The sequence below is a fragment of the Camelina sativa genome, chromosome 14 (assembly GCF_030686135.1).
Source record: "Camelina sativa cultivar CO46 ecotype springtype chromosome 14, ASM3068613v1".
In the NCBI taxonomy this organism is placed as follows: domain Eukaryota; kingdom Viridiplantae; phylum Streptophyta; class Magnoliopsida; order Brassicales; family Brassicaceae; genus Camelina; species Camelina sativa.
In genome coordinates this window covers 17,249,114-17,269,256 of record NC_141893.1, presented here as the reverse complement: position 1 = coordinate 17,269,256, position 20,143 = coordinate 17,249,114, and the positions used below count along the sequence as shown (strand labels likewise).

General features: G+C 35.1%; 3 pseudogenes across 2 annotated transcripts; all 3 read left to right on the top strand.

The window, feature by feature from the left end:
* Positions 1 to 1,036: 1,036 nt before the first annotated feature.
* On the top strand, positions 1,037 to 2,778 carry LOC104743759 (cytochrome P450 76C4-like; annotated as a pseudogene). Its single transcript, XR_015580984.1, has 3 exons — positions 1,037 to 1,590; positions 1,705 to 2,225; positions 2,320 to 2,778. The product of XR_015580984.1 is annotated as a cytochrome P450 76C4-like (transcript).
* Positions 2,779 to 12,086: 9,308 nt separating this feature from the next.
* LOC104743758 (cytochrome P450 76C4-like) lies at positions 12,087 to 13,898 on the top strand (annotated as a pseudogene). The gene is made up of 3 exons (XR_015580712.1): positions 12,087 to 12,481; positions 12,595 to 13,116; positions 13,197 to 13,898. The product of XR_015580712.1 is annotated as a cytochrome P450 76C4-like (transcript).
* A 3,010-nt stretch (positions 13,899 to 16,908) lies between these two features.
* On the top strand, positions 16,909 to 18,554 carry LOC109128699 (uncharacterized; annotated as a pseudogene).
* Positions 18,555 to 20,143: the final 1,589 nt, after the last annotated feature.

Here is a 20,143-nt window from a genome sequence, read left to right as displayed (position 1 = left end):
TATGAAATAAAAAGAATGTTATTTTTGCCAATGATAAAAATAAGCATAATATTTATTTATCACTCTCTCGGTTGCTAAAAGACTGATGTTTTGGGCTCTATAACATACTGCGATCCTTTCACAAGAAATCGTTAAAAACCTGAACTGATTTTTCCACTTTATGCTTTTAGGCTAAATAATATGTTATCTAATGAAAAAAAAAGTTATCTAATGATTTATATTTTCTCATTCTTCTCGCTATTAGAACTTAATCTTCATGTTGTATACCCATTCGGTTTGGGTATAAATTATAATTAAAGATTATTTGGTTCCATTTTAAAAACTGAAGGATCAAAAGTAGAAAATAACAATATGATGAGCAGTGTAAATGATTCGTAATTGGCTTTATTGTGTTGTATCTAAAAAATTTCCATGAAAATGTGATCGCTTGAATGACCCAACACGTAATTGAGTTTGGCTTGGTAGGTCGGCTGGTATCTAATGGGGACATTATTAGCACCAATGAAGATAAGAAGATAATAACAGCGTGGTCCTAAACATAGTCCAAGTGTTACCTTGTAATAATAGTATATAGTTGGGAACTCCTTCGAAATTGCCAACTAATATCCCACTACACTTTCTGAAAAGTTTTAAACAAATTTATTGTCAGTTATTTCTAACTAATTTTTGACGATTTTATATTTTTGTTTCATGATGCTTGAATCGGATGGAATTTTTTTTTTTGGTCGAAAATTCGTGGGAATACTGTATTCTTGCTGACATTATCAATGTTGACACTTTCAATGTTTCTTTTGGTAGTGAAAAAAACACTTGTGACACAAAAATTTATCAACTAAATAGATAATTTTTTTTCCAGTGTCAAAATAGATATGAATATGTACAGTAAACAGTTGTTTTGTAATCATATTTTAATAATAGGAATATAGAAATAATATATTTAATTTGTAATTTAGTTCATGACTTATACTTTCACAAAGACTTTATACGCCCTCGTTTACGTATTCTTTTCTATTGTGATTGATGATCGGTCACAAATGAGTTTTGTTTCTTTCCGTGGCAAGTTGAGGTCACTGACAATGATTCGGAGCCCATCATAATACCATTTCCTTTTTTGTAAACTTCAGTTTTCCCTGCATATATCTATGCTATTTTCAGACAATTTAATGTAGTTATCTCTATCACCTAAGAAACATAAATGGACATCATCTCAGGACAATCTATGTTTCTCCTCTTCTGTTTCGTTTTATCATGTTTTCTTTTCTTCACCACCGCAAGATCCCGCCGGAGCCTTAGTCAAGTTTCCATATCACCTCCGGGACCTCCACGGTTACCCATAATCGGAAACATCCATCTTGTCGGAAAGAACCCACACCACTCGTTCACGAACCTCTCGAAAACATATGGACCAGTTATGAGTCTTAAGCTTGGATGTTTAAACTCAGTGGTCATAGCATCAAGAGACGCAGCGAGAGAAGTACTAAGAACACACGACCTACTCTTGTCTGCACGGTACATAAGTGAAGCGACACGATCCAACAATCATCATGAATTTTCCGTTGGTTGGCTTCATCCATCGTCTCCTCGTTTCAGGTAACTGCTTTTTATATAAAGAACATGTTTTTGACTGGTCTAAGCTAACCACACTTGAGTTGTTTCTAAATGGTTACGTATGATCATCGTTTCTACTAATGTAATGTTTTTCAGAATGCTGAGGAGATTATGGGTTACTCAGCTGTTCTCACCGCAGCGTATCGAGGCTACCAAATCTTTGAGGATGAAGAAGGTGCAAGAACTTGTCAACTACATGAGTGAAAGCAGTGAGAGAGGAGAAGCTCTTGATATTTCTCGTGCATCCTTCGTCACATCTCTCAATATCATATCGAATATTTTGTTTTCAGTCGATCTCGGTAGTTATGCTTAGAAAGATCCCACTGCGTTTCAGGAGATGGTGACTGGTTACCAGGATTCCCTCGGGAACCCAGACCTTGCTAACTTCTTCCCTTTTTTGCGGTTTCTTGACTTGCAAGGCAATAGTAGGAAGATAAGGGGTGCTCAGAGAGCTTGTTTCAGGTATTTAGAGGGTTTATGATGCTCGGGTTATCGAAAACTCATCGCGTACAGATGAGAAAGATGTTTCGAGCAGAGACTTCTTGGATGCGCTTATCGATCTCCAACAAGGAGATGAACCTGAAATCAACATTGACGAGATCGAACATCTACGTCTTGTAAGTCTTAGCTTATTAGCATAACATGATCTGTATTTATATATATGTTCACTGATAAATATAAGTATAACATCTACTTGTATGTGTCGATTAGGATCTGTTTGTAGCGGGGACAGATACAAACTCTAGTACCGTGGAATGGGCAATGGCAGAGTTACTTGGAAACCCGAAAACGATGACAAAAGTTCAAGAAGAGATCAATCATGTGATAGGGCAAAACGGCGACTTCCAAGAGTCTGATATCTCAAAACTGCCGTATTTACAAGCGGTCATTAAAGAAACATTCCGATTACACCCGGCTGCTCCATTTCTCCTCCCAAGAAAAGCCGAAACCGACGTAGAGATTCTTAGATTCCATGTGCTTAAAGATTCTCAGGTTCTTGTGAACGTCTGGGCCATAGGAAGAGACCTTAGGTTGTTAGAAACAAATCAACTTGATATTTGGCTTAACTTCAATGCATTGATCATGTCTTGACTGCTTACATATCACACTCTTTTGGATTTACATCCTTTATGCTACAACTACATAATGGTATTGAAACACCTTTCATCACATCTGATCATCATAGCCTATGTCTGTTTGTTTGTTATCATTCATTCATCCATAAGTTTATCCTAGAAAAAACCCATGTTTCAATTGACGCTGTTGCCGGGGTGGGGGGGGGGGGTGGGTGTTTATATGTTTTGTAGTCGAGATTTCAATGTTTCAAGATTAAGTTATGTTACATATTATTCTATGACTCACCTCTTTGTTTTTCTGGTGTTCTCGTAACGCCCCGACCGCCACCTCTTAGTGGGCCATATGCCCAATCCCAGTCCATGAGCCCACTTTTCTTAATGGGCCTCATCTCCTTTCACTAGGTCTGTGAGCCCATCCATATCCGGCAGTCATTTTGCTACGTCCGAGAGGCTTTAAAGACTTGTTACCATACCTACAAATCACCACATGATTTTTCCCTGTGTTTTGTCCTCACTCGCACAGTTCTGACAGTCACTACCCAAAAGGTCACCCATCCTGAGACTACTCCAGCATAAGCACGCTTAACCGTGGAGTTCTCTCAGGATCTTTGACCGAAAAGATAAGTGCACTTTGGTGACATAGGTGGCCAAATCAATTCTTTCAAATCTCTCCGCAAGTCTTTGAAACCGGGGTGTCGTAATTCACCCCCACTAATAGATCGCAACGTCCTTGTTGCACACCAAGACTCTCACCCCCGACGGTGTGAGCTCACTCGACTCCACACTCGTCTGGGTTAGGCTCTGATACCACTTGCAACTCCCCGACCGCCACCTCTTAGTGAGACACACACTACAAAAAAATGGTCTTATTGAAACCAAATATTTCGTCTCAATAATAACAAATTCGTAACAATAAAAAATTTGTGACGAATTTGTGACAAATTTTAAACAGTTGCAAAGTCGTAACAAAAAAAACTTTGTAACAGATGCGTCACAATATTGTGACGAATATATCTCGTAACTATATTGTCACAGTAAGTGACAAAAAATAAGAGTAACAAAAACGTTATAAATACCGACTAAAAAATTGTCTCAAAACTGTCATATTTAATAACTATCAAAACGTCTCAGTTATGTCACGCATTGCGACACCACTGTTCTCACTAAATATTCGCAAGTGATGACTACAAAATATAGTCACACTTACCGACTAAAAATATAATCTCAACACTGTCATAATTTGTAACTATTATAACGTCTCAAATATGTCACCGTAATAAGCATACCTACAAATTACCACATGATTTCTCCCTGTGTTTTGTCCTCACTCGCATAGTTCCGACAGTCACTACCCGAAAGGTCACCCATCCTGAGACTACTCCAGCATAAGCACGCTTAACCGTGGAGTTCTCTCAGGACCTTTGACCGAAAAGATAAGTGCACTTTGGTGACATAGGTGGCCAAATCAATTCTTTTAAACCTCTCCGCAAGTCTCTGAAACCGGGGTGTCACAATTCACCCCCACTAATAGATCGCAGCGTCCTCGTTGCGCACCAAGACCGTCACCCCCGACGGTGTGAGCTCACTCGACTCCACACTCGTCTGGGTTCGACTCTGATACCACTTGCAACTCCCCGACCACCACCTCTTACTGAGACACACACTACAAAAAAATGGTCTTATTGAAACCAAATATGTCGTCTCAATAATAACAAATTCGAAACAATAAAAAATTTGTGACGAATTTGTGACAAATTTTAAACAGTTGCAAAGTAGTCATAAAAAAACTTTGTAACAGATACGTCAAAATATTGTGACGAATATATCTAGTATCTATATTGTCACAATAAGTGACAAAAAATAAGAGTAACAAAAACGTTATAATTACCGACTAAAAAATTGTCTCAAAACTGTCATATTTAATAACTATCAAAACGTCTCAGTTATGTCACGCATTACGACAGCACTGTTTTCACTAAATAGTCACAAGTGATGACTACAAAATATAGTCACACTTATCGACTAAAAATATAATCTCAACACTGTAATACTTTGTAACTATTATAACGTTTTAAATATGTCACCGTAATTACCATACCTACAAATCACAACATGATTTTTCCCTGTGTTTTGTCCTCACTCGCACAGTTCCGACAGTCACTACCCGGAAGGTCACCCATCCTGAGACTACTCCAGCATAAGCACACATAAACGTGGAGTTCTCTAAGGACCTTTCACCGAAAAGATATGTGCACTTTGGTGATATAGGTGGCCAAATCAATTCTTTTAAACCTCTCTGCAAGTCTCTGAAACCAGGGTGTCACAATTCACCTCCACCAATAGATCGCAGTGTCCTTGTTGCACCCCAAGACCGTCACCCCCGACGGTGTGAACTCACTCGACTCCACACTCGTCTGGGTTCGGCTCTGATACCACTTGCAACTCCCCGACCGCCACCTCTTAGTGAGACACACACTACAAAAAAATGGTCTTATTGAAACCAAATATTTCGTCTCAATAATAACAAATTCGAAACAATAAAAAATTTGTGACGAATTTGTGACAAATTTTAAACAGTTGCAAAGTAGTCACAAAAAAACTTTGTAATATATACGTCACAATATTGTGACGAATATATCTAGTATCTATATTGTCACAATAAGTGACGAAAAATAAGAGTAACAAAAACGTTATAATTACCGACTAAAAAATTGTCTCAAAACTGTCATATTTAATAACTATCAAAACGTCTCAGTTATGTCACGCATTACGACAGCACTGTTTTCACTAAATAGTCACAAGTGATGACTACAAAATATAGTCACACTTATCGACTAAAAATATAATCTCAACACTGTAATACTTTGTAACTATTATAACGTTTTAAATTTGTCACCGTAATTACCATACCTACAAATCACAACATGATTTTTCCCTGTGTTTTGTCCTCACTCGCACAGTTCCGACAGTCACTATCCGAAAGGTCACCCATCCTGAGACTACTCCAGCATAAGCACACATAAACGTGGAGTTCTCTAAGGACCTTTGACCGAAAAGATATGTGCACTTTGGTGATATAGGTGGCCAAATCAATTCTTTTAAACCTCTCTGCAAGTCTCTGAAACCAGGGTGTCACAATTCACCTCCACCAATAGATCGCAGTGTCCTCGTTGCACCCCAAGACCGTCACCCCCGACGGTGTGAACTCACTCGACTCCACACTCGTCTGGGTTCGGCTCTGATACCACTTGCAACTCCCCGACCGCCACCTCTTAGTGAGACACACACTACAAAAAAATGGTCTTATTGAAACCAAATATTTCGTCTCAATAATAACAATTTCGTAACAATAAAAAATTTGTGATGAATTTGTGATACATTTTAAAATGTGCAAAGTCGTCATAAAAAAAACTTTGTAACAGATGCGTCACAATATTGTGACGAATATATCTAGTAACTATATTGTCACAATAAGTGAGAAAAAATAAGAGTAACAAAAAAGTTATAATTACCGACTAAAAAGTTGTCTCAAAAATGTCATATTTAATAACTATCAAAACGTCTCACTAATGTCACGCATTACGACAGCACTGTTGTCACTAAATAGTCAGAAGTGATGACTACAAAATATAGTCACAGCTACCGACTAAAAATATAATCTCAACACTGTCATGCTTTGTAACTATTATAACGTCTCAAATATGTTACCGTAATTACCATACCTTCAAATCACCACATGATTTTTCCCTGTGTTTTGTCCTCACTCGCACAGTTCCGACAGTCACTACGAAAAAGGTCACCCATCCTGAGACTACTCCAACATAAGCACGCTTAACCGTGGAGTTCTCTTAGGACCTTTGACCGAAAAGATAAGTGCACTTTGGTGACATAGGTGGCCAAACCAATTCTTTTAAACCTCTCCGCAAGTCTCTGAAACCGGGGTGTCACAATTCACCCCCACTAATAGATCGCATCGTCCTCGTTGCGCACCACGACCGTCACCCCCGACGGTGTGAGCTCACTCAACTCCACATTCGTCTGGGTTCGGCTCTGATACCACTTGCAACTCCCCGACCGCCACCTCTTAGTGAGACACACACTACAAAAAAATGGTCTTCTTGAAACCAAATATTTTGTCTCAATAATAACAAATTCGTAACAATAAAAAATTTGTGACGAATTTGTGACAAATTTTAAACAGTTGCAAAGTAGTCACAAAAAAAACTTTGTAACAGATGCATCACAATATTGTGATGAATATATCTAGTAACTATATTGTCACAATAAGTGACAAAAAATAAAAGTAACAAAAACGTTATAATTACCGACTAAAAAATTGTCTCAAAACAGTCATATTTAATAACTATCAAAACGTCTCAGTTATGTCACGCATTACGACAGCACTATTGTCACTAAATAGTCACAAGTGATGACTACAAAAAATAGTCACACTTACCGACTAAAAATATAATCTCAACACTGTCATACTTTGTAACTATTATAACGTCTCAAATATGTCACCGTAATTACCATACCTACAAATCACCAAATGATTTTTCCCTGTGTTTTGTCCTCACTCGCACAGTTCCGACAGTCACTACCCGAAATGTCACCCATCCTGAGACTACTACAGCATAAGCACGCTTAACCGTGGAGTTCTCTCAGGACCTTTGACCGAAAAGATAAGTGCACTTTGGTGACATAGGTGGCCAAATCAATTCTTTTAAACCTCTCCGCAAGTCTCTGAAACCGGAGTGTCACAATTCACCCCCACTAATAGATCGCAGCGTCCTCGTTGCGCACCAAGACCGTCACCCCCGACGGTGTGAGCTCACTCGACTCCACACTCGTCTGGGTTCGGCTCTAATACCACTTGCAACTCCCCGACCGCCACCTCTTAGTGAGACACACACTACAAAAAAATGGTCTTCTTGAAACCAAATATTTCGTCTCAATAATAACAAATTCGTAACAATAAAAAATTGTGACGAATTTGTGACAAATTTTAAACAGTTGCAAAGTAGTCACAAAAAAAACTTTGTAACAGATGCATCACAATATTGTGACGAATATATCTAGTAACTATATTGTCACAATAAGTGACAAAAAATAAGAGTAACAAAAACGTTATAATTACCGACTAAAAAATTGTCTCAAAATTGTCATATTTAATAACTATCAAAACGTCTCAGTTATGTCACGCATTACGACAGCACTATTGTCACTAAATAGTCACAAGTGATGACTACAAAACATAGTCACACTTACCGACTAAAAATATAATCTCAACACTGTCATACTTTGTAACTATTATAACGTCTCAAATATGTCACCGTAATTACCATACCTACAAATCACCACATGATTTTTCCCTGTGTTTTGTCCTCACTCGCATAGTTCCGACAGTCACTACCCGAAAGGTCACCCATCCTGAGACTACTCCAGCATAAGCACGCTTAACCGTGGAGTTCTCTCAATACCTTTGACCAAAAAGATAAGTGCACTTTGGTGACATAGGTGGCCAAATCAATTCTTTTAAACCTCTCCGCAAGTCTCTGAAACCGGGGTGTCACAATTCACCCCCACTAATAGATCGCAGTGTCCTCGTTGCGCACCAAGACCGTCACCCCCGACGGTGTGAGCTCACTCGACTCCACACTCGTCTGGGTTCGGCTCTGATACCACTTGCAACTCCCCGACCACCACCTCTTAGTGGGCCACATGTCCAATCCCAGTCCATGGGACCACTTTTCTTAATGGACCTTACGTCCTCTCACTAGGCCCGTGAGCCCATCCATATCCGGCGGTCAGTTTTCTGTGTCCGGGAGGCTTTAAAGACTTGTTACCGTCCCTACAAATCACCACATGATCTTTTCCTGTGGTTTGTCCTCACTTGCACAGTTCTGACAGTCACTTTCTGGAAGGTCACCCATCGTGAGACTACTCCAGCATAAGCACGATTAACCGTGGAGTTCTCTCAGGACCTTTGACTCGAAAAGATAAGTGCACTTTAGTGACATAGGTGGCCAAATCAATTCTTTTAAACCTCTCTGCAAGTCTCTGAAACCGGGATTTCACAGTTCTGTTTTGATCCTCAGGTACCACTCGACCTGGCACTCTGCCTAGCACCTCAAGTCAAACGGTCAAGTGCATGTTCGAGCACCTGTCAGAGTCTCAAAAACACAGAAGAAGAGATGGAAATAGAACTCCCACAGGATAAGAATGAACCTCAAAGGAGAAGGAAGATTGGTGATAGTGATGCTCCCACTACTCCTACTCAGAGGTATGGGATAGTGCCTCCTCCTGTCCACAACACAACCTTCATAATCAAGAGTAGTCTGATCTCAATGGTTCAAAGTAACAGATTTCGTTGAAGGTAGGAGAAGGCAAATACGACAAAGAACTCTTGATAACAGTGGCTATAAGATCATAATCTCTAGCCAATCCATTCAGAAACAAAACAACCTTCATCGACTCATTGACATGCATTCCTATCGAACTGAGATTATCACAAACATCACAAAACTCTCAGCAATAGACAGAAAAAATTCTATCTTTCATGTTCAGAAGAATGAGACGACGCAGTAACTCACATTCGCTAGCCACAGAACTTCGATTGATGCTAGACGCAAGAGACATCCATACCTCTAGAGACGTAGGCAGAGCATGAACAAGACCAAGAACCTCTTCAGAGAGAGTTCCAAAGAGCCACGAGTTGGTGAGCTCATCAGTTTTGATCCAAGCTTCGTATGCTGGATTAGGATTGGTGACTTGAACATTGCTGATTGTGGTGACACAAGTAGCCGCAAGTGCTGGAATCTGACCATTGACAAAACTAAGCAGCTTCTGAAAACGAAGTAAATATTTAAACTGAGTCTTCCACAAGAAGTAGTTTGTGTCATTCAGCTTGATGGTGACAGAGCTAGCAACATGAATATTGGACGGAAAATGATAAGAATCGAGTTTTGCTGCCATGAAAGCAACCTGTTTGGGTTTTTAGAAAAGCTCTAATACCATCAGAACAAACGAAAAAAGGATTTTTTATTGTTGAAACTTTTGTTGTATTATTGATATCTTGTTCATTACATCAAAACTGTATTTATATATCTAGAAGAACATTGTAGACTATTTCAACAGTCTAAAGATCTTATGACAAGTGTTTATCATCTACTCACATTCTAATGATAAGAGAAAATCATAACGGCTAGATAGAACCGGCGCACATCTCTCTTCAGCTGGTTCATCTACCTTCGTATCTTTGTATCTTTGTCATTTTGTTGCAGAGAAAGTGGAACAGCTTGTTGGACTACTGAACTGGTATTTGTTATTGAGCTTGAAGTAACCAAAACATTTTCTATTGCCTATTCTCAATAGGAGGACCATATTGACAGTGACTCATGACTTTTAATATCTAAGCTCTATCCGTGAGTTTTCATCTTCAGTTTATGGTTTCCTTTGAGTTATTTATTTTTTATTTTTAATGCACATACACACCAATTTAATGATATAGAATGAAAATCATGTTTGTAACTAATAATTAGGCATACACAATCTCTTCTTCTTCCTTTTAAAACTAAGTTTTTACTAAATCTTCATGTTTAAATTAGAAATATCCTTTCGGTTTGGGTTTAACTAACGAACTGGTTCAAGTCATGATATAAAATATACATTGTTGAAATAACTTCATATATATAACCTAATACAACATACTAAAAATTTATTTTAAAATATAAAATACAAAATTTTGTATAAAATAAAATTTAACCATTGTTATAGCACGAGTACTTATCTAAAATCATTAACAAATATAGAACTTACAAAGTAGATATCTTTTTTCAAGCCATCATATCTAGCATATGGTTTTATTGCATAATGATTTATTCAAAAAATCTTTTCAAAACAATCACATAAATTATATTTTATATAAAAATAACAATACTATATGGTGAGTGATGAGCGGGTGTAGCAAAATTTGTAATTGGCTTTCTTGGGCTGTATCCAAAATTTCCAGGAAGATGCAACACGTAATTGAGTTTGGCTTGATTAGTTGATTGATCAGCTGGTATCTAAGGGGGACATTATTAGCACCAATGAAGTTGAGAAGAAAATAACAGTGTGTTTCTAAAGATAGTCCCAGTGTTACCTTGTAATTTAGTTGGGAATTCCTCGGAAATTGGCAACAAATATCGGACTTCATTTTCCGACCCCAGTAATTTTTTCTATGATTTTTTGACGATTTCTGTTTTTCATGCTTTGTAACTGATACGTTATCTGACTGAACGGGCAAAAAAAACTTTAAGTCGCAGAACTGAACAGAATTTAACCGAAATAAATGATTTGGTTTGGTTATAGTTTAGATCATTTGATTTTTATTTTTATTAAGTTGTTGATCTAGTTTAATTATATAATTCTAATTGTTCCACTTATACTGTGTTAAATAATGTTCTGTAAGATTTTTTTTTTATTGGGCGTATAAATATTTGATTTCTATTATCTACATTTCATTCTTTGACTTATTTAGGATCTTTCGGTTTACGAAAATAAACTTTTAAAAACAAAACGTAAAAACATGGAATAACATTATGAACAACATGAACCAAGCCAGCTGAAATACATATGATTTTAGAGGAGTGGACATTTAAACCGAACCAAATCAAACCAAACAGAACCAATTGAATTCAAATTGACCCAAACCAAACCTAATGGTTTGGTTCGGTTCAGTTTAAACCCGAACCAAACTAATAACCAAATGTGTTTCTTAAATTAATTAATAATATTAATAAAATTATAAATATGTGATATTATCTATTACCACTAGTATTTGTTTTATACATTACTTTATTTTAACTTTTCTAATAAAATTAACTAAATATAAACATAGATTTAATTATATTTAATATTAGATATTAATTTTAATTTTAATTTTGATTAATTATATTTATTTGATTAATTAACTTTCTATCTTTTCTAATTTATTTAATTAATTAACTGTTATAAACTCATAATCAATTTTATTTTATTACATTAATTAATTTTTAAACCTAATTAAAACTGAACCAAACTAAGATCTATGAACATCCAAATAGATATGAATATGTAAAGTGAGCAGTTGTTTTGTCATCATATTAAAGAAATAGCAATATAGTTTTTTGTAGTTTAGTTCAGGACTTATACTTTCACAACGACTTTTGGCGCCCTTGCATACGTAAACTTTTCTACTGTAGTCACAAATGAGTTTTGTTTTTTCCGTGGCAAGTTGAGGTCACTGGCAAGGATTTGGAGCCCATCAATATGAAATTGTAATACCATTTCCTTTTTTGCCAACTTCTGTTTTTCCTCTATATATCTATGCTGTTTTAGACAATGTGATTAATGTAGTATTCTATCACTTAAGAAACAAAAATGGACATCATCTCAGGACAGTCTATTTTTCTCCTTTTCTGTTTTATCTTATCATGTTTTCTTTTCTTCGCCACGGAAAGATCCCGACGGAGCCCCAGTCAAGTATCCGTGTCACCCCCGGGACCTCCACGGTTACCCATAATCGGAAACATTCATTTAGTCGGAAAGAACCCACACCACTCGTTCACGAACCTCTCAAAAACATATGGACCAGTCATGAGTCTTAAGCTTGGATGTTTAAACTCAGTGGTCATAGCTTCACGAGACGCTGCGAGAGAAGTACTAAGAACACACGACCTAATCTTATCTGGGCGGTACATAAATGAAGCGATACGATCCAACAATCATCATGAATTATCTGTTGGCTGGGTTCATCCGTCGTCTCCTCGTTTCAGGTAACTGCTTTATATATTTTAAAGAACATCTTTTTGACTTGCCTGCGCTAACTACACTTCATGAGTTGTTTCTAATGGTTACGTAATGTTTCTACTTATGTAATTTTCTTCAGAATGTTGAGGAGATTATTGGTTACTCAGCTGTTCTCTCCGCAACGTATCGAGGCGACCAAAGCTCTGAGGATGAAGAAGGTGCAAGAACTTATCAACTTCATTAGTGAAACCAGTGAGAGAGAAGAGCCACTTGATATTTGTCGTGCATCATTCATCACATCTCTCAATATCATATCGAATATTTTGTTTTCGGTCAATCTCTGTAGTTACGATTCAAAAGATCCCAGTGCGTTTCAGGAGATGGTGACTGGTTACATGGAATCTAACGGAAACCCAGACCTTGCTAACTTCTTCCCTTTTATGAGTTTCTTGACTCGCAAGGTAATAGTAAGAAGATGAAGGGGAACTCAGAGAGCTTGTTCAAGGTATTTAGAGGGTTTTATGATGCTCGGGTTGTGGAAAACTCATCCCGTACAAAAGAGAAAGATGTTTCGAGCAAAGACTTCCTGGATGCGCTCATCGATCTCAAACAAGGAGATGAATCTGAAATCAACATTGACGAGATCGAACATCTACTTCTTGTAAGTCTTAGCTTATTAGCATAACATGATGATTCTAGATTAGTTATTCACTGATATATAATAAGTACTTGTATAATCAGGATCTGTTTGTAGCGGGCACAGATACAAACTCTAGTACCGTGGAATGGGCAATGGCAGAGTTACTTCGAAACCCGAAAACGATGACAAAAGTTCAAGACGAGATCAATCATGTGATAGGGAAAAACGAAGACTTTCAGGAGTCTGATATCTCAAAACTGCCGTATTTACAAGCGGTCATTAAAGAAACATTCCGATTACACCCGGCTGCTCCATTTCTTCTCCCAAGAAAAGCAGAAACCGACGTAGAGATTCTTGGATTTCCTGTGCTTAAAGACTCTCAGGTTCTTGTGAACGTTTGGGCCATTGGAAGAGACCCCAAGTTGTGGGAAAATCCGACTCAGTTTGAGCCAGAGAGGCTTTTAGGGAAAGAGATTGATGTAAAAGGTACTGATTATGAGCTTACACCGTTTGGGGCAGGGCGTAGGATTTGTCCGGGACTGCCTTTGGCTTTGAAAATAGTGCCTCTCATGCTTGCTTCGAATCTATGTGCCTTTGAGTGGAAGCTTCCAAACGGTGTCGGTTCTGAGGATTTGGACATGGAAGAGACCTTTGGTTTAACAGTGCATAAGACCAACCCTTTACTTGCCGTGCCTCTAAAGAAACGCGCCAAAAATTAATACTTATAAATTTGTTTGAATATAATAATTTCACAAACGTATGAATTGAAGAAAAATAATATCAAAGGCTCTGTCTTTCTTCCCTCTCTTTTTGTATTTTTCAGCTGTTTATACTCTCTTTTACAGTAAGCCTAAGTAAAATACGTTTGTTGCTCAACATAATTAATGCAATATAGAAAATTATAATATAATAATAAAAATTATTGTTATATTTCTTTTAAAAGATTATTTTATTTGAGATAATATTTATTTTTAATATTGCAGTTGTTTGGTAAATCTATATATATCTTTTTGCATACAGTAATTTAATTTGTTTGAGGTATATTACAGTTTTATATTGTTTGTTTGTTGTATATGCATCATTATTTTGTGAAATCTTTTAAATTAATAATTGTAATATTGTAATTGTGAGCAAATAAATCAACCATATAAATTTAGTTTTATCAACCCGTCAATGTATAAAATTAAAAGATGCATTTTTTCCTTCATAGATTGAGTAATATATCTTTGTTTTTTTAAATTTAAATCACAACATATGCAGAAAAAATTCTACATATTTATTAATCATAATTCTTATATGATAATTTAAAATAATTTGTAAATTAAATAAAAGAGAGATGATAGGAGAATCGTAAATTTAAATCTTAACAAAACTCTTTGAAATCTAGTTATTAAAAAATAATCATATTGTCTACTTTGATATGAAATCTTAGTTTTTTGAAATGATTGGCTTATATTTTTTTAAAGACTATTTAGTAATTTTCGTCCATGATTAATTAGAGAGATAACTAATAATTATTTAAAGCCAATGGCATATTGATGTAATTTTTTACACTTTATAAGGTTAGTTTAATATTTTTACTTCTCAGTTAATATAGTATGATATATAAAATCATATAGAAGGGGCGACCTTTTTTTATTGAGTTGACAAAAGTAGTGGATATTTAATAATTTCACCCTTTTATTCAGTAGCTGTAATTTTTTTGTAGGGTTGCCATTTCAATATTAGATTGAGGCTATATCAATTCAATACTTTTGTTTTTAGAATTGTTTGATTCAGAAAAATTGGGGGGGGGGGGGGGGGGGAGACAATAAGAGGCACATGGATAAAAGTTGATGTACAACATCATAAATGCTCTTAATAAATATAATTTTGGTTTCGATATTTTTAGTGTACAACATCACAACTGCATGATTTTTTTCAAAATAAATATAAAAAAACCATTTAAAGAAAATGTATGATGAAAAATCGTAATTATTTCATCGTAATTAAATTTGATATTTTTTCTTTACTCAGATTGTTATTATTATATAGAAGTAAAAATTCATATTTGGAGACTAACTATGATTCGTCTACAAAATGAAATTCGACCTCACCGTTAAAACTCGAACTAGGTACTAACCCACGTTTAACCGTGGGCTGACCATTTAATTTAAATTAAATTTTAAATTTTTTTCTTTATTTTGTTATTTATTATTAGCAATTCATCTAGCCTATTTACAATCAGATTATTGCCAAAAAATCTGTATAAAATCGGTTAATATCTGTAGATTTTAGTTGTTTAATCGAATGAATATGTTTAAATATCTTATTTTTAATACACTAATTTTTTCTATCCTAGTTAAATTGTCTTAATTATCCTTAATGATCCTACCTTTTTTTTTTACTATTTCTATTGCCATTCCAATAGAAATTTTTACACTTTTAATGTTACTAGGTTGGTATCCGCGTTACGCCGCAAGTTGTTTTTAATTTATTTTATTTTATCACTTTGAAATTTATTTTATGTTCTTTGAAATCAATTAGAGAAGGTGTTTTGTCTAACTAAAGTATATTTTTACATTCTAATATATTGTGAGACAATTGTATAATCTATAGAAAGTATAATTATCATTTGGTAAAAAAACAAAGTAATTATAATTTCTCACGTTCAGGACTATTGTATGCAAGGTTGATTGTTATCTTGATTTCTTATAAATTGTTCTTTTATCTACTATAATTGAAATTTATTCTGTATTTTTTGAATAAAAAGAGATGTAAAATATAGTTGATAAAAGACTAGCAAATAATATATTAAAATGCAGCAAAATCAGAACATTAAAAAAAAGTACTTTGCTCATTTTGAACATGAGATTCACCATTTTGCCTCAACCCTATTTTTTAAATCAAAAAAGAGAAGAAAGAGTAAATAGTTCTAGTTAATGTACTCAGCTCTAGATAAATAGTTCTACTCCCAAATTGCATTGTCCAAAAGTTACAAAAACAAAGGATTAAAGACAACAAAATGGAGCTTTGAAACAGATAAATTATGTCCAAATCACATCAACTTTCCAGACACTGTTCTCCACTTTCACCTGCAGTTTAAAAGAAGAAAACTCAGGTCCAATTCACATTGAGAGAAACCAAACATCAGTTTTTCGAGAGACAAAATAATATTCGGTTCTAGAAGTAATCAAAACAGGTTAAAAGAGAAAAACATTCATGATTGGACTGTGACAATTCATTTAATGCCTAACATATTATTATAGTATGTAGAATTAGGTAGTTGCTTACTGTATAAGTGAGCAACAGTTGAACAATACCAAAGTGCTTGTAGAAATATTGCTATTTCGATACAATTTAAAAATAAAGTATCAATACAATTTAAAAAGCAAGTCTAAGGTCTTAAATCTAATCTCAACAACTCATCCAAATACTTAAGATACTATATGTACATTACTCTCGTGTCCTACTAAGAAAGTGAAATTACCTACAACCTCAACACTATATAACACCATCCCCCATTTGTTGAAAGCACTATTTAACACCATCTTCCATCTGATGAAAGCTCACCAACTGCCATGAGCTTACCTGCAATCTCACCAAAAAACAGTAAAGCTTCCAAAGTTATCACAAAAACGACCAAATCTCAATAAACCATTCAGCCAACAAACAGAAAAACAAAAGTATAAAAAGATTAGAACCAGCTTTTTGGTCTCCTTGACGAGAACCTTGAAGTAGACATCAACGGACTAAGGCGCAGTAGAAAAAACACATTTCAATTGATAGGGCCAATGTTCAGTTCAGGGATGTGCACCAACGTTTCTCAATTTGATGTCACCACAACCTCAGGTCATTCCTTCTTCTCCACCTATTCAACAGTCTGAGAACACCACTGATACACATGAGGAAAAACATAACAGAAGAATCCTCCGTGGTGGTCTTTTTGTATCTGATTTTAATCTTACCAAAGAGCATAACAACTCAAGCAACGAGAACCTCCGGGACACCAAGCGTCCAAGCCTTCCATGTCAATGGTTGTATCTCAAGAACCTGACAGATGAAATCAACACCCACGTAGACTTAAGTTCACCATTTCTATAGCTCTTGCTAACACAATTTGAAATCATCAAACACTAAATTCAGTTGTAAATTTCTAACTTGCCTTGTTAGCAGTATTTGTTAGCTTTCACGAACAACTTCGAGATTGAAAAGACATAGTAAGAGGAACGGGGTTTAACACTAATGATTCAAGCTAGGAGTCGTTGCAAAGTGAGAGTCGTTAGCAGATTGAGCATCCTCCACTTCACTGTCTGATTGGGAGACTAACGAAGACGGAAATGAAGAACCTTCCATCGCCTCTTCGGATTGAGATTGCATCAGTTTGCCCCGAGTCATAAGCATAAATCGTCATGACCATCGTGTTTCTCGCTCTTATCATCTTGGTCACGGCGATTGGGAATGTGGAGTTTGTCGCGAGAAGATGGATTGGCCCTTTGGAGGTTTCTCTTGCAAGCGTTGTCCCAATTACTCTGTTCACTCAAAGTGTGCGACAAGGGACGATGTGTGGGATGGAGACGAACTTGAAGATGAGCCTGAAGAAGAGGACGACGAAGATCCGTACAAGGAAATAAATGAGAATGAAATCATTCATTTCAGTCATGAAGAACATAATCTAAGACTTGGTAATGATAATGTCAACGATTGTGAAAAGATGTGGTGTGACGCTTGCATCCTTCCCATCAATTCCGATACATTCTTCAAATGTGTGCAATGCAAGTTTTTTCTTCATAAAGTATGTGCTAGTCTTACTCGGAAAAAAACGAAATATCCTCCATAACCACAAGGTTGATCTCCGGGTTAAGGATAAGGCGGGCACGTATTGTACATACTGTCTTCAGTTCTTCGATCGCTTCAGGTACAAGTGTAATTTTCTCAAATCATTTACACGTTGTTCTTTAAAAATAGATGTGCGATGCGGTTCAATTTCTGAGCCTTTTAACCATGAATTATATCGTACCTCGCGAGAGCCTAAGACTTGTGGAGCATGTAGTAAAGATTCAGAGTATGTCTTAAGTTGTACTGTGTGTGAGTTTTCTTTAGGCATGCAGTGTGCCACTTTACCAAGAAAAGTGAAGCACAAATGCGATGGTCATGTTTTGTCGTTACATTTTGGGGCTGGAAACTCAAAGGGTCAATTGTGGTGTGATATTTGTGAAGGAAAGAAAGATCCAGAAGTATGGTTTTATGGTTGTGATAGCTGTGGAACAACTCTCCATATCAAGTGTGTACTTGGAGACATGAGTTATTTCAAGCCAGGGAACAAATACTTGGGAGCTGAACTAGTCTCCAACGATGGTATGACTAGACCTTTTTGCATAGTTTGTGAAAAGCGTTGCATGTTCCCTTCCTACCTCAAGGCTACTGTTGATGATTCAACTGTTGAATATGGTTGTTCAATGGGCTGTTGTGGTAAGTGAACCTTTGAGCATGTCTAAAATGCCCACAAGACAAACAAAAGTGCCAAGTCGATCTCCTAAGGAAATTGTATATATATGATATATCCGCCTATTACCTTGTTTATTGCTTCAGATCTTCTTCTTTTTTTCTCTAACCGGTGGTATACCACGGGACAATTATTTGATTTTATTTAAAATGATGTTTGATTTTAGTGGTATTTAATTTAGTAATAAAATTATATGTTTTTAATTTTTAATATTTTTTATATTTAAACGGTGATACAATTATTTTTAAAGTATTGTAATTTTATCAGGATAAAACACTAAAATTATACATTATACAAACAGTTATAATTTATAAATTATAATTTATAATTTATAATTTATAATTTATAATTTATAAAGTATTGTAATTATAAATTATAACTGTTTGTATAATGTATAATTAATCAGAATAATGTTTTTTTTATTTATTTAAAATAAAAATATTATTGTTTTGTTTGATATATAATTATTTAATTTAACTGATTGTTTATTTTTCAGTGTATACAGTTTAATGATTGATTTTTCTATTTTTCTATTTTTCTATTTTTATTTTGGGACACATATATAGAAAAGAAATTTGCTATTAATAAAAAATTTAAGTAGAATTAATTAGTTTATATAAAAAAAATTGATTTTGTCAATTTATCATATTTTACTTATTGCTTTTAGTGCAATTTTGTAGGAACTAAAATTTTAAATAAGCAAAATTAAAAGAGTATAATCCAAAATGTACTTCAAAAATATATATATAGATATCTTCTCTGTTTGTTTGGTTTATTATTTTATGTGTTTCGGATTCTTCTAGCATCTGATATAACTTCTAGAACCTGTGTGAGAGGTTCATAAATATGATCTATTATCTTCCATGTAATGTACTTTAATAGATTTTATTTCTTTTCATAAGTTGGACAATAACCACAAAACAAAAAAAGTCGGGCAACGAAAAAAAAAGGACATTGAAATTCAGACGGATAGACCTATTTAAGGCCACAAATTATGCTTGGCCGGTTTAGCTTTCTGGTCGGCTCTGTTTCTACCGTTTCGTTTAAGTACTCTCAACATGTAAGTAAACATTATACTACTGCAAAAAAAAAAAAAAAAAAAATGAAAAGAATACTATTTTAAATGATCAAAAACTGTATCCATGTGCATGGATAATCACTTAATTACCCCACATATATCAAAATGAAATACGTATAGGTTGAAATTGAATGAACACAAATTAAGACAACTTGTAACCTGACTTTGTTATCCATACATTATAATTAATAGACTAAAATCTCTAAATAGTATAACTGAATAATGAAAAAAAAAACGAAAGTTGGCATTAAAAAATACTATTTTGAAATTTTTAACGAAAGAAAACATCACTACTTTGAAACAAAATAGTACTGTTAAAACATTACTTAATAGTAAACTAAATGTACGTATCAACGTCTAGAAAATCAAGTGGTACAATTGTTTCAAGTTAATATTTGACCACTTATATATATCATTCTTCAACTATACAAATTTATTACATTATAGAACCGTAGCTTAAGAACATAAGATTAAATAATTAGAAT